We start from the raw sequence: 14,670 nt of genomic DNA, 5'->3' as shown, positions 1-14,670 counted from the left end.
AGTCTATGTTATGCTCATGATGCATGAAGCTTTACATATTCATTGCATCACCTAGGTCACAAGGATCTCAAAGATTGTACTGTACTAAGTTTCTCTTGATGGGAGAAAAAGAACATGGCTTTTTAGTTGCGGTCAATATGGGTGGTGTAATGTATGAAGCATGAACCACCTAATTCCTCCTAATCCGTAATACATTGACATTGTAGAAAAGATTCATTCACTTGGGAGTCAATTGAGGCATCATATAGCAAGTGTAATGCATCCCATCTACAAAACAACTTCTTTATGTCTTGCATCCATCCCGTGATCAATATCTTGCTTTTATGCGTCTTTTGAACTTTCTTGCTTGCTTCCCATGCAATTCTAGGAATTTTATGTGACTTGGGTTTGACGTATCTTTATCATGTACTCCACAACCCTTTCCATGCCCATAACCTCAATTAGAAGATATCTGGACTCAAGAAGTAGGAGCATATATAGTGTTTGTATCTTAACTTGGAGAAAGTTTGTTATAAAACTCTTTTGTACATTCTCAAATTCTTTCCAAGTAGACTTGGAAATGCTTCCACCCCACACTTCAACTCCATACAGAACAAACGGTGTCACCAATGTGTCAAAAAGTTACTCCTTGAGAACCCAACATTTGATGTTTCCTACATTACACATGTTCTCAAATGCATAGTACGCTCTCTTTTGTGCTTCCAAATGATGCATAGCACATTCATGCCACTTGTGATTTCTTGCAAAAAAATTTGAAATTCCTCTTTCTATGTGCAATTCACACATCACCTTCTCATAGATTTGAGAAACTGCAATCATAAACTCAGTAAGCACTTGACTTTCTTCTTTCTTTCTTGACAAATTGTTATGTGGAATTATATCAAAGACTTTCTTAAAGTTCAAAAAGCAACAATACAATCGATTTCCTTTCAACCATTTTCCTCCATGAGAACACAAAGAGTGACAAGATGATCAATAGTGCTATGGCATTGACAAAAATCCACTTGTCCTTTTACATGCTTGCCATATTCTTCAACTCAATCACTCAATTCTATCTCCATTATGCATCCAAACAACTTTTCCATAAGAGACCTGATAATTATAGTCCGGTAGTTATTTACATTCTTTACATCCCCTCCTTTATGAAAAGGCTTGACCCAATCAGTACTCCAATCATAATGCACACCATGTTGAATTGCAAGGTTGAACATATCAAGCATCCACTCAGGTGTAAAATCTTTTGTCCATTTAATCATTTTTGGCTTGATACCTTGAAAATCTCCTGCTTTGCAAGTGGCCAATTTTTTGAGCCCACCACATATATCCTCAATAGTAAAAAAGGAGGGCATACATGGGAGTGGACCATAAAATGACACTTTTATAGCATTTGACTGCTCATATAATTTCCTAAAATGTGTGTTCCATATCCACAAGACTCAAGTTACCAAGACTCTCAACCCGCTTGCCCCACAAGTTTCTCCAAAATCTTCCACATGCACGTGCCTTTTCTTGGACTTGAAAAAATTGTTGCTTTACTTCCTATATTCTTCTCTTATTTTTAATCAATGTCTTGTATGTATGCAAATGACTTTGATAGTTGTCTTTGTCCATAGTTGCATCCAGCTTTATCAAAGACTTTTTAGCATCTTGCCATTCTTTATCAAACCACCTTTTATGTGATATATCTTTAATGATACTATGGATATGCTTTATGGCAAAGAATTATTCGGCACAAGAAAAAATAACTTTCTTAAAATATTTCCATTTAGTTTCCATGGTGTGTCATATTAAAGCTTTGTCACTCATAACTTTTGCTCAACCATTTCAATGTACATAGGTGCACGTTTGAAATCCATACATAGTAATAACTTCTCTTCCCTTTGGTTGAGATAATCATACTTAATTGCTTCTCCACATGCAAGGTCAATAAATAAGGTCGGATGGTCTAATTTCAAGCTTGCCTTAGGGAGGAATTGAGAACCACATTGCTACCACATACATCAACCCAATATTTTTTTTTGCATACATTTTTCATATCACGTACATCGTGGTTCATGGTGTCAAATTTCTCCTCGTTCATCATAGATTCTAGCTTAATGAGCATGGTGTTTAGAATATGGAAAAAATTATGGATATGGAAAAAACTAATGAAATATCATGATATGTTTTATCTTTTGTATTCTTTTTGGGTGAAAGAAAAAAAGTATGCAAGTAAATGAAAATTAAATAGTGAAAAGTGACCTAGGGATTGTCAATGGTTTGGCTTTTGATGTAGAGGGTATGTAGGAAGTTTGATGGAGACTCGTTGAAGTGAGAATTGTTGAAGGTAAGGTTGACTTGAGAGGTTGACCTGCTTTAATGTTTGCTTTAGATTTATCTTTTTCTACTATGGTTGGTTGCTCCTTGTCTGCATGGATTTGAGATGTTTATGACACTAATATTGTTGTTGTTGTTGAATCTTTTGTTGTTGTTGAAAGAAGATAATCATTCAGCTTCTTGTCAGGTGCAGACTCTCTTTGACGAGCATCAGAATGAAGCAATTCAAGTTTTTTATTTTTTCTATCAGTTTAGGAATTTTACCCTCTTTTGTTTCACAAAACTCTAAGTCCACTTCTTTCTAACCTGGTAGAAGCTTATTTGATTGAAGGATTTTCATTCCTTTGTCACTCATATTCCCAAGCTGGTACTACCACATCACACTGTCAACTTTTCTAGTTGTGGTACAAGCTACAGATTGTGTGTTGACAGTACACAAGTAAAGTGTCTCAACCTTTTCTCCTTTGGCAACCACCAAAGATCCCTTTGAGATCTTCCAACGTTTGTTTTCAAATGCAATGTAACCTTCATCATCCAATTGTCCTTTAGAGATTAAATTTTTGCGAAGAGAAGGAACATGCCTAACATTTTTAAGATTCCATTCATTTCCATTAGCAGTTTTGACAAAAACAGTACTTGCCAACAATTTCACAGGCTTCATTATCTCCCAAGTATACATACCCAAATTTATATTTGGTGTAATCTTGGAAGTGCTTCTTGTAAGGTGTCGCATGGAATGAAGCCCCAGAATCTTCTATCTAAAAACTAGGCACATTGTCCAATGAGAGAATTAGAGCATCTTTCTCTACTTTACCTACCACATTGGCCTTTGATGTTGGCTTGTTATCTTGAGACTCCGACTCCTTCTTCTTCTTAGACCAAAAATACTTCTTGGCATGGCCCTTCTTGTCGTAGTTCCAACATTCAAGAACTGGATTTGTGCATGACTTGCTTTGCCTTAAGCGATCATGACCCTTTTGGTATTTGAATCTCTCCTTAGGCCTTCCTCTTGTTTCCACTGACAGTGCATCACTTGATGATTCACCTGTGCTTCTCCTTTGCATTTCCTTGCTTAGGAGAACACCCACAACATCATCAAACTTAAGAGTATTTGTGTCAGAGATAGAGTTACTTACAACCATCACAAGGCTATCCCAACTATCTAGTGAGGCAAGCTTTTCCATGCATGGGAACCCCCCCATATATTTTTGCCCTTTTACCAAAATATTTCCCATTATATAAGTTACTTTTGATTTTTTCTTCCTTTTTCACAAACGTTTGAGCCTTTATTAAATAAATAAGACTTATGCTAATCAATCACGATGTAGCATAAATAAGTAAGCTTTCTTTGTTGATCTCTCTTTTGATCTTAAATATTAAATATATATAAATTACATTATATATTTTAGTATTTTCTAATATATTTTTCATGTATGTATATTATTCCACCCTACCAAATATTTTATTCACTAGTTTTCATTTTCAAACCTCAACCCCACTTTCAAATTTCAATAATACCTCCATCTAGATGATTGCCAATCTTTTCAAAACTCTAGGTCATGTTTTCATACACATGAAGGAGCTTACACTTGAAGGCAAGAGAGAAGTCCACTCAAAGGGGACCACCAAAAGAATTTTGCAGCCACAAATAATACATTATTTGGCTGAATTTTTTAAGTAAAGAAGAACCCCGAATCTGAAGGAGAGTTCAACATAAAAGATGGAGCTCGTGATCTCAACTTTTACCTCAAATTTTTTCAAAATTTTTGGAGTTATGAACGCGGAGCTATGATTTTTGTAGTGGACGCCAGTTTTCTCATGTAATGGTGACACATGCCATCCCTAGTTTTCTTCCCTCTAGAATGGCTATGGTTCTACAAGTCTTCAAGCATGATTACAAGAGACAAGGATCTTTTAATGAGGTCTTGGCAAGTCTAGAGTGATTCTATCACCATTTTTGGAGGATCCATCCTCATCAACAAGTATCCACCTTCGCAACCTCTCTTATAATTTTCTTACCTCTCTCTTCTCTCCCTAATAAGCTTATGTCTAGCCAAAGCTAGACTATTGTAAATATCTCCTATCCTATACATCCTACCCACATTCTCTCATCTTATCTCTCTATTGACTCTGGTATTTTAAATAATGAGGAGACAAGATGGGAGCCACAGTCACATGCACCCCATTTTCCTAGTCACCAAAGTGCGACACTCACTTCAATTAGAAATATTGCTAAATCCTCTCCTCCTTCCCTATATAAGGAGGCCATGAGAGCTCACCAGGAAAAATAAAAAACACACACAACATCACCAAAGAATAAACTATGCATTGTGTGTGCCTAGTGCACACACACACAGCCACACCATCACCATCACCGCAATCACCATGCTTGTCTTGAGCATGACCTCTACACCCTTGGGCTATGAAAGATGAAGGGCAGCTAAATGAAGGATGATGGCCATAACCCTCGTGCGAGTCTTTGCCATCAACTCCCACCTATCCTCCATGTGCTCTACCACTTTCTCCCTACTCATTCCCCTATCCTATGCTCCCCATTTCATCGCCTTATTCTCTAAATAAAGCTTGAGGTTTTGTGAGTATGTTTTCCTGCAATGTTTTTCCCATGTGAGGTGTGCGGAATCGCCACCTAGTCTTGTGTTTGGAGTGACCTTATGTATGTGTGAAGGGTGTGCGGATTCGCCATCCTTATGTGATGCCTAAGTTCTAGGACGCCATACCCCCTCCCTCTCTCTCTCTCTCTTTGTATTGATCTCATTTCCCTTCCTCTTCATCATTACTCCCAAGCATCCATTTCTCTTGGATGAAAACTTTGTTATGGTGGTGTGTTGTTTGCGTCCTAGCTGCTGAAGCTAGGTGGTGCCCCCTGTTTGCTTTACCATGAAGGCTCGAGGCGTGCCATTCGGTCCTCGGTGTTTTAGAGGCCGTCGGGGTTCGGGGTTCGCTTTGCTCCCTTCATTTGGTGCCCCCACGGAGGATCTTTTCATGAAACCCTTCAGTTTACAAGACTAAAACCCCTAAACTATTGTGAATGGATGAATGGCTAGCAGGATTTGCTAATTGGACGACAGAAGAAGAAGAGCTCCAAGCACAACTAGACGAACTCCGCATCTCCATCGAAGCTAGAGTGCCAGGCGTAACAGTAATTGATTTGCAGTGGGAGAGTCAACCAACACACCAAACCCAGTGGATATACATAGGCCAAGTACCAAGAAGAAGAAGGAGAAGGTCGAAATCATGTTCGCAACCTACAACCAACCCACGACAACAAAATAGAAGGAGCTCTGCAGAATAAAGAATCAACACTATTCTACTTTGAGAATCGGGTAACTCAAGTCACTGAGGTAATTATCACAGTCAGTTTTCAAGTCGCACCTGATGGTGCAGCACAGATAACGGAAGCATTGGCTCACACTCTCACCAGAGAAACTAGGGATCTACTTAGTTTGTTTCAGGAAAGAACACCACCCTCTCCCACAAGCTTGGACAGTGACTAAGCACCTCTAAGCTTCACATGAATCAGTACAACCTACCTCAAGACAGATCACACATACCAACACGTGTACACTCAATTAAGGTAATACTGGATTTGAAGGCTCACTACCAGCACGTCATTGACACCATGCCGGGTGGGGAGCGATTTTTGGAGGTTCTGGCATCAGATAAACCATTTGTCTTACCTTTGGTACAAGGCAATGTACCGTTTGAAGTTTTAATCTATGTCCTAGTAAAAGAGGGTATACGCGCCTCCTTGTAAAGAAGAAAAAAACTTTTGCAAGCTAAGCAGTAAGTCTTTCTAGCTCTCTCTCAGTAATCATGGAAAGTGTAGCATTTCCAACATTTAAAGGAAAGAAGGGGGAGGATTTGGTAACAGACTTCCTAGATGACTTTGAAGTAGCATGTGTAGTGAGCAACAAAGATACGAATGAGTCCCGAGTTAGAATCTTTAAGCATCTCATGAAGCTAGAAGCTAGATCATGGTACAATGCACTTCCACAAGCAACCAAGGATGACTGGGAACCCTTAAAAACCGCTTTTAAGAGGCGCTTTGGGGGAGGTACCACTTCAGAAAATTTGTGGGACAAGTTGAGAGACTTGAAGCAGGAGGGTCTTTTAGAATATTCCACCTATGAGTCCAAATTTATGGATTTGTGGGAACGGTGGGTTGAGTCACTGGCAAGGGGGGAAGCTGCACCCAATTTCCTAAAAAAAGATCGGTTCATGCATGGCTTATGGCCGCTTCTCAAAGAGAAGATGAAAGGTAGATTCCCGGCTACGTACGAGTTAGCCGTTGAGATTGCTCGCCTTAAGGACAAGAAGCTACGAATGAAAGCCAAAGAAACCGAGTCAATAGAAGCAGGAACATCGCGTCGACCAGCAACTATGACAACCACCATTCCACCACCACCACCGGCTCTTGGGGTAAGAGATGACCAACAAGATATGTTGGCCCATATTACTGACCAACTGTAGAGTTTGTCTGTTCACTTAATACAGAAAGGGAGGAGTCAAGAAAGAGATCAAGACCCTGGAAGAGCATGACGACAAAACAGAGAGTATCACTGCTACAACTGCGGAGAAGACGGTCACGGTATGTACTACTGTCCCAAACCAAGACAAAACTATAATAGAGGAGGTAGGAGGAACCAATTGTCACCCCCTAGAGAAAGAACACCCCCACCCCGAGCACAAGCCCCACCAACACAAATTCTACGTCTGCCACAATCACCACTTACAATCATCCTACGCCCACCATCAATTGGTACCCGCACACCAAGTATCATTGGTCTTGCAGAAGAGGTCAAGATGAAGGTAACCGAAGAAGTATCAAGCGAGAAGTTTATTCAAAGAACTGAAGCAGTGGAACAAGAGGTTAAAGAATCAAAAGATGCTACCCAGGTGGGGGAGGTAAGTCAAGAAAATTGTGTTACAAATGTGAGTACATCTTTAACCTTGAATGAAATAGGCACCAAAGCGATCAATCGACAGCATTGGGCAGTAAGGGTAAGAAGGTGTAAAGTGTTGATTAGGCCTCGTCAGAGTAAGAGGAATGCAAAGGGCATGAAAGATACAAGAGAAGAGGAAGACCAGCCTGCTAGCAAGGCTTTGCAGAAGGTGGACAACATATCAAGAAAAGGGGAGGGCTTTGAAAACGGAATCCTGTGCACCAGCGTGGACCCAAGACAGTGTAGCAAGCTAAAGGAATCTTGCATCAAGGCAGTTTCACTTGAGGACCATAACGAAGAGGTAAGTATGACTGAAGGTTTGAAGTTGGATATTGCTCCAGAGGCTTGGCAGCCGAGCAAGACTTTATTGTGTAGTGTTATAGACTTGGAGATGGGTAATGCCTCTAGTCTACTGAAAGATGTTATATCCTTGGAGATGGGTAATGCCTCCAATTTATGTAAGGGTGTTCAGAGTAAGTGTGATGATCAATATATTTCCAACCTTTTAAGGATGTTCCAAACTCCTCCACAACACGGCATTGTGTTTGCATGGGATGCATCAGACCTATGGCTATGGCTAGCCGCTATAACATATAGAGAGAAGATCAACATGGAGATAAGAGCAAAGGAGCCATGGATAGACAAACACCTGATAAAATGCAAGAATGAAGACCTCCTTCGCAATTTGGTACAATTTTTTACAAATAGTGCATCCTCTCTTTGGAGAAAGGTAAGTGGATTACGCTTGTATTTAAGCCGCAAGGTAGGTGGCTTGCTATTAGCATCAGTAAAGGAAGCTGAAATGTTTCAGCACACCCAAAAGAAGCATGATACGCTTGCAGTTTTTTTCAATCATGGCAGTAAGCAGGATTCTGAAAACAACTGGAGCTCACCACACCAACAAGGCGGCCATATATGGTGGATTCTTGGCAAACTCTTGGGAATCATAATTTTCAGTTCTGTCTTTGCAGGAGCCAAGATGCTCATTTCCCCTCTCGCTACTGTTGGTTACAAATTTGGTCCAATTTGCCATGCAAATTTTATTGTTCGGACACTGCAGACAATGATCCTATTTTATACTAGGGATCCAGGAGGACATTGGCACAAAGTTCTGGAAGCCATGGGCTTCCCCTTTAATCAACTGACACTATTCCAAGGAACAATCTATCACCCAGACCTGTTACAAATTCATGAATATCCCAGAAATCTCACCAATGGCCAAATGGAATGGCTAGTTCAGAAGGCAACTCGATATCGGATCCTACAGCTAAGCGGAAGAAGAAACAGAGCTAGAGACATGAATGCCTCTAGCCTTAGGGGGAGGGCTAATGAGGCAAGCTTTTCCATGCATGGGAACCCCCCCATATATTTTTGCCCTTTTACCAAAATATTTCCCATTATATAAGTTACTTTTGATTTTTTCTTCCTTTTTCACAAACGTTTTAGCTTTTATTAAATAAATAAGACTTATGCTAATCAATCACGATGTAGCATAAATAAATAAGCTTTCTTTGTTGATCTCTCTTTTGACCTTAAATATTAAATATATATAAATTATATTATATATTTTAGTATTTTCTAATATATTTTTCATGTATGTATATTATTCCACCCTACCAAATATTTTATTCACTAGTTTTCATTTTCAAACCTCAACCCCACTTTCAAATTTCAATAATACCTCCATCTAAATGATTGCGAATCTTTTCAAAACTCTAGGTCATGTTTTCATACACATGAAGGAGCTTACACTTGAAGGCAAGAGAGAAGTCCGCTCAAAGGGGACCACCAAAAGACTTTTGCAGCCACAAATAATACATTATTTGGCTAAATTTTTAAAGTAAAGAAGAACCCCGAATCTGAAGGAGAGTTCAACATAAAGGATGTAGCTCGTGATCTCAACTTTTATCTCAAATTTTTTCAGAATTTTTGGAGTTATGAACGCGGAGCTATGATTTTTGTAGTGGACCCCAGTTTTCCCATGTAATGGTGACACAGGCCATCCCTAGTTTTCTTCCCTCTAGAATGGCTATGGTTCTACAAGTCTTCAAGCATGATTACAAGAGACAAGGATCTTTTAATGAGGTCTTGGCAAGTCTAGAGTGATTCTATCACCATTTTTGGAGGATCCATCCTCATCAAAAAATATCCACCTTCGACAACCTCTCTTATAATTTTCTTACCTCTCTCTTCTCTCCCTAATAAGCTTATGTCTAGCCAAAGCTAAACTATTGTAAATATCTTCTATCCTCTACATCCTACCCACATTCTCTCATCTTCTCTCTCTATTGACTCTGGTATTTTAAATAATGAGGAGACAAGATGGGAGCCACAGTCACATGCACCCCATTTTCCTAGTCACCAAAGTGGGACACTCACTTCAATTAGAAATATTGCTAAATCCTCTCCTCCTTCCCTATATAAGGAGGCCATGAGAGCTCACCAGAAAAAACAAAAAACACACACAACATCGCCAAAGAATACGCTATGCATTGTGTGTGTCTAGTGCACACACACATACCCACACCATCACCATCACCGCAATCACCATGCTCGTCTTGAGCATGACCTCTACACCCTTGGGCTATGGAAGATGAAGGGCAACTAAATGAAGGATGATGGCCATAACCCTCGTGCGAGACTTTGCCATCAACTCCCACCTATCCTCCATGTGCTCTACCACTCTCTCCCTTCTCATTCCCCTATCCTATGCTCCCCATTTCATCGCCTTATTCTCTAAATAAGGCTTGAGGTTTTATAAGTATGTTTTCCTGGAATAGCTTGAGGTTTTATAAGTATGTTTTCCTGGAATGTTTTGCCCATGTGAGGTGTGCGGAATCACCACCTAGTCTTGTGTTTGGAGTGAGCTTGTGTATGTGTGAAGGGTGTGCGGATTCGCCATCCTTCTGTGGTGCCTAAGTACTAAGCCGCCATATCCCCTCCCTCTCTCTCTCTCTCTCTCTCTCTCTCTATTGATCTCATTTCCCTTCCTCTTCATCATTACTCCCAAGCATCCATCTCTCTTGGATGAAAACTTTGTTATGGTGGTGTGTTGTTTGAGTCCTAGCCTCTGAAGCTAGGTGGTGCCCCCTGTTTTCTTTACCATGATAGGCTCGAGGCGTGCCATTCAGTCCCCAATGTTTTAGAGGCCGTCGGGGTTCGGGGTTCGCTTTGCTCCCTTCACTGGTAGAGATGATAGTATAAGAAGAGCTTGCACTTTGTCATCAAAATTGACTTTCATCGATCAAAGTTGACTTAGGTTGGTATTAAATTCATTTAGGTGTTCTGGAAATGAAAAATTCTCTGCCATTTTTAGATTGAACAAGTGCTTCATAAGAAATACCTTATTGGATGCCGATGGTATCTCGTAGAGGCAGTTAAGTGACTTTATCAAGTCCTCTGTGGTTTTTCTCCGAAACACTGAAGGCTACCATTAATGCCAAGATTCTCCGGACTTTTCCTAATGCCTTTTGGTAAAGGACAATCCATTCTTCATCTACCATCATTGTGGGATTCTTTGCAAGACTGCCTAGTGGCAAATAGAGGTCCTTCTGGTAGAGATAGTCTTCAATCTACATCTTCCAGTGTTGTGATTCTTGCCGTTGAACTTCTCGGTCTTGAGCTTCCCTTCCTCCACCATTACTCCCATTCAATTCAAGGAATCCTTTCCTTTAGATACTTTAACTACAAGAAAGCCTTGCTCTGATACCAGCTATTAGGAAATATTACGTAGCTAAGTAGAGTATTTAATAGTTTATTTAATGGAGAGAGAGATAATTTTCACACATGAGAGATTATAGAGTAGAGTAGAGAGAGAGAAAGCACACACAATATACGTGGTTCACCCAATGTGGGCTACATCCATGGGAAAGCAGCCACTCAATGGATTTAGCACTTGAAACAAGAAGTAATTTACAAAGTGATTATACCCTTTTTGGAGCTCCCACCTTGCTTCAAGGCTCTCACCACCTCACACCTACCTTGTTGCAACATCTTCACAATGCACCACAATGCTTCACCTCTTCAATCCGTTTTTGTGTGTAGAAACGGCCTCCTTTTATAGGCCAAAAGGGATTCCCTCTTTCATGAGAGGTAGTTGTTTGTAGCCACCGTTGTGTAGACAAGTCCGAGTTGGACTCTCCAATGCGCCCATGTGTGGCCGCCCTCCTAGAGAAGACAAGTCTGATTTGAAATTGACCACTGGCCATTGATTTTGGCCATCGCCAAAGACTTCTTCCCATCGGCCATTGACTACCGACCATCAGCCAACCGACCGACCTTTTTTGGACCACTTTTTGACCTTCTTCAGGCCATAATATTTTGGCAAAAAGCTCGAGACTAGCCATGAGTTTTTGGTTTCTGACGAGTGATTTTTCTTCATGCACAATGGCTTCTCCTCATAACACGGGCCTCACAAATGTGTGTTTTTAACACAAAAAAATTACAAGGGGTAAATCAAGCTCCATACTTAACACTAGAGACATAGTCAATGCTGCAATTAAGCATAGATCATCTCAAAGTCGTAATCTTATTCACAACTAGATCTTGAAGAAATCATCTCTCTCCATGAAAAGAAGAGAAAAACTTTCAACACCCCAAACAAGGTAGTCATACTAAAGTTTCTTGGGTGCTCAAACAAGAGATCGCCTACATTGAGGCTCTCTTAGTCTAATCATGTCATCCCATGAATTATGTTCTTGGTAGAGAGGCCATGCCTACTTGCTATCCACAGGACGCATCAACTATATTTCCAGCACCTTGTGCACAAAAATCACTCGCCGGTGTAGTCATATACAACAATCACAAGCAAATATACTGGCTTCAACTCTTTTTGAATAGATAAGTTGATGTTATAGTGGAAGCATAAACCATGCTTTAGTGGAATGAGTGAACCATACTAGCTTTCTATGCATGCATATCAAAAAAGTAGTGTGATAAGCCCTTGGCTTCAATGATGGTTTCCACAATGTGAGTAGATGCCATACATGCCTTCTAGGATGGATACATCATAGTTGGTCATTGAAAACCATAATTCTGAGCTTATATCCTCTTATTGCCAAACCTGTGTGCCATTATCCTTGATCCTAATGTCAATGGATAGTATTGTGGCTTGGAATAGAAGCCTTGCTTTGTAGTAAGTTTATCAAATCATGTTGCTTTTTACAACAAAGCAATCCTATTCAAATGAAAATTTAAAGACAAAAATACAAGTTTGAAATTGTCAAACCTTGTGTTGACAGATATGCTGCGAGCAAACACTAGCATAGCGAGAACTAAACCAACATATTCCCAAGGATGTAGCTCAACCCACAAGCACATGGAAACAAATATATAGTTTCCAATCACCTACTCGACCTTCTAAGACATGCTACTCGACATTAGGAAAAAAATTGACTCTCCATGGGCCTTGTAAGAATCCCTAAGTTAAAGGAAGCCTGCCAAGATTAAGGGGGACAAAGGCTTTGAATGGGGCTATTTTGGTAGGGTCTCCTCCACCTTTGACCCCTAAAAAGGTAGGGGGAAGGGGGGGGTAACCATTTAAAAAGTAGGGAAGGGGGGGGTAAACCATTTGAAAAGTAGGGGGGTAGGGGTCTTCTCTCTCTACCTTTTTGGCCAACTTGTAAGTGGTCTCTTAACTCTCCCATGCCACCTAAGCAAATCCGTGGGTCAAAGAGGTTAAAAAAATGACTTTTTTCAAAAACTTTCAAAAAAACTCTATTCCCCCCTAAAAAGTACCCCCAACATATACACATAATAAAAGAAAGTTTTTAAAGTTAAATTACTCAAAATTCAACATTTTTTGACTCCCTCCAAACTTTTAGAAAATTCCCCTCAAAATTGAAAACTCTCTCTCCTAATCTAAGCTCCTCTCCTGCACCCATCCCCCTTGCACCTGCACCTGCTGCTTCACCTACGCACCCATCTCTCCATCCTTCAAGCTCCATCTCTCCATCCTACAAGCTCTATCTCTCCATCCTTCAAGCTCCATCTCTCCATCCTACAAGCTCTATCTCTCCATCCTTCAAGCTCCATCTCTCCATCCTACAATGCCTCTTGACGACGTGACCAATGTCCCAGCAAGCTCTTCACGCGGTAGGTCTACAGGGCTTTTCCTACGCCTACCTCAAGAGTATGTTCCGACAAAGAAAACATGCTTGGGTACATTACCTTCAGCCAACGAACGCCGCGCTCAAGGGGAGAAGAATGTGGATCTCTGGACAGACGGATGCTTGTATCCAAAGGATCCTTCTCTCAATGTTCATCCGTCTTTTACAAACATCCCATCACTGTTGCAATACGTTGGAAATGGAGAGCAAGGTTTGTTGGTCTACTGCAAGAGACTCAACAAACACGAGATTGCGCGGTCCGCGATCTACTTGCGTCATTGGCAGTTTCTCAATGGGAGTTTCCACAATCTTCAAGCCCAGATACAAACAACTACTAGTGCGCTTGAGGAGGCAAAGAGCACCATCACAACCAAGGAAAATGTAATTAAAGAGCTTGAGGACACTCTTTCACACATGAAGAGTACTGCCATGGGAGGTAGGGTGAGGAAACGAGAGTTGTCCGAAATTCAGACTCTTGCACCACGTGGAGGTGCAAGAAAACGAAGGGTGACAGCTATGAGGTAACATGTTCTATCCCTCATGTTGTTTAAGTTTAATACGGCTCATCATTGTTGTTTTGGGCAATAGGAACTTCGTCCAAGAAACGTGCGGCGGCGAGAATGCGTCAGCTAGGGCTACTTTACTTCGTTCTTGTTTCAACAAAGAGGATTTTATTGGGATGATTGATGCTCCAGAGGCAAAACACTTGAAAGACGCAATCACTAAGAGAGTTCTTAGAGATTTTTCTAATATTGTCATTGATCAAGATGTTCAGGATATTTGTGATGCTGTTGGGATTAGTACCAAGGGCTATCAAGCAATACATCAAGTGTTAAAAGATGCATTAAGGATTCGAGGAGTCACGGAAAACCTATTCCCACTTCCTCACAGAGTGCATATTGCCAAGAAGGTGTCAAATGAAGATGTTTTTCACCGATTAGGAGACTACTTGTATATTGAAGACACGATGCCTCTTCAGCCGCTCCGTAGCAAATCACAAGGAAGGAAGGGCCGCGGGAAGGGAAGCGGTGTTGTTTCTAACAGTGTGTTGCGGACCGAAGGGTTTGTTTACACCAAATTCAACAATATCTTTGTGGACTTGATACGATTGCAGCAGTCCATGGCTGTTTTCTACAATTTGAGTGATGCAGGTTAGTTTAGAGTTTCCTACATGCTCTATGATGTGTCATAACATGCATTCTGAGGCTTTATGTTGTTGGCAGTTCTTGAAGGCAAGCTTGTGTTCGTGCTGAAGTTGGATGAGTGTGTAATTGTTAAAGGGA

The sequence above is a fragment of the Adiantum capillus-veneris genome, chromosome 27 (genome assembly GCF_014529385.1).
Source record: "Adiantum capillus-veneris isolate H3 chromosome 27, ASM1452938v2, whole genome shotgun sequence".
NCBI classification, from domain to species: Eukaryota; Viridiplantae; Streptophyta; class Polypodiopsida; order Polypodiales; family Pteridaceae; genus Adiantum; species Adiantum capillus-veneris.
The sequence above is the reverse complement of the archived record's forward strand: the minus strand, read 5'-3'. Positions refer to the sequence as shown.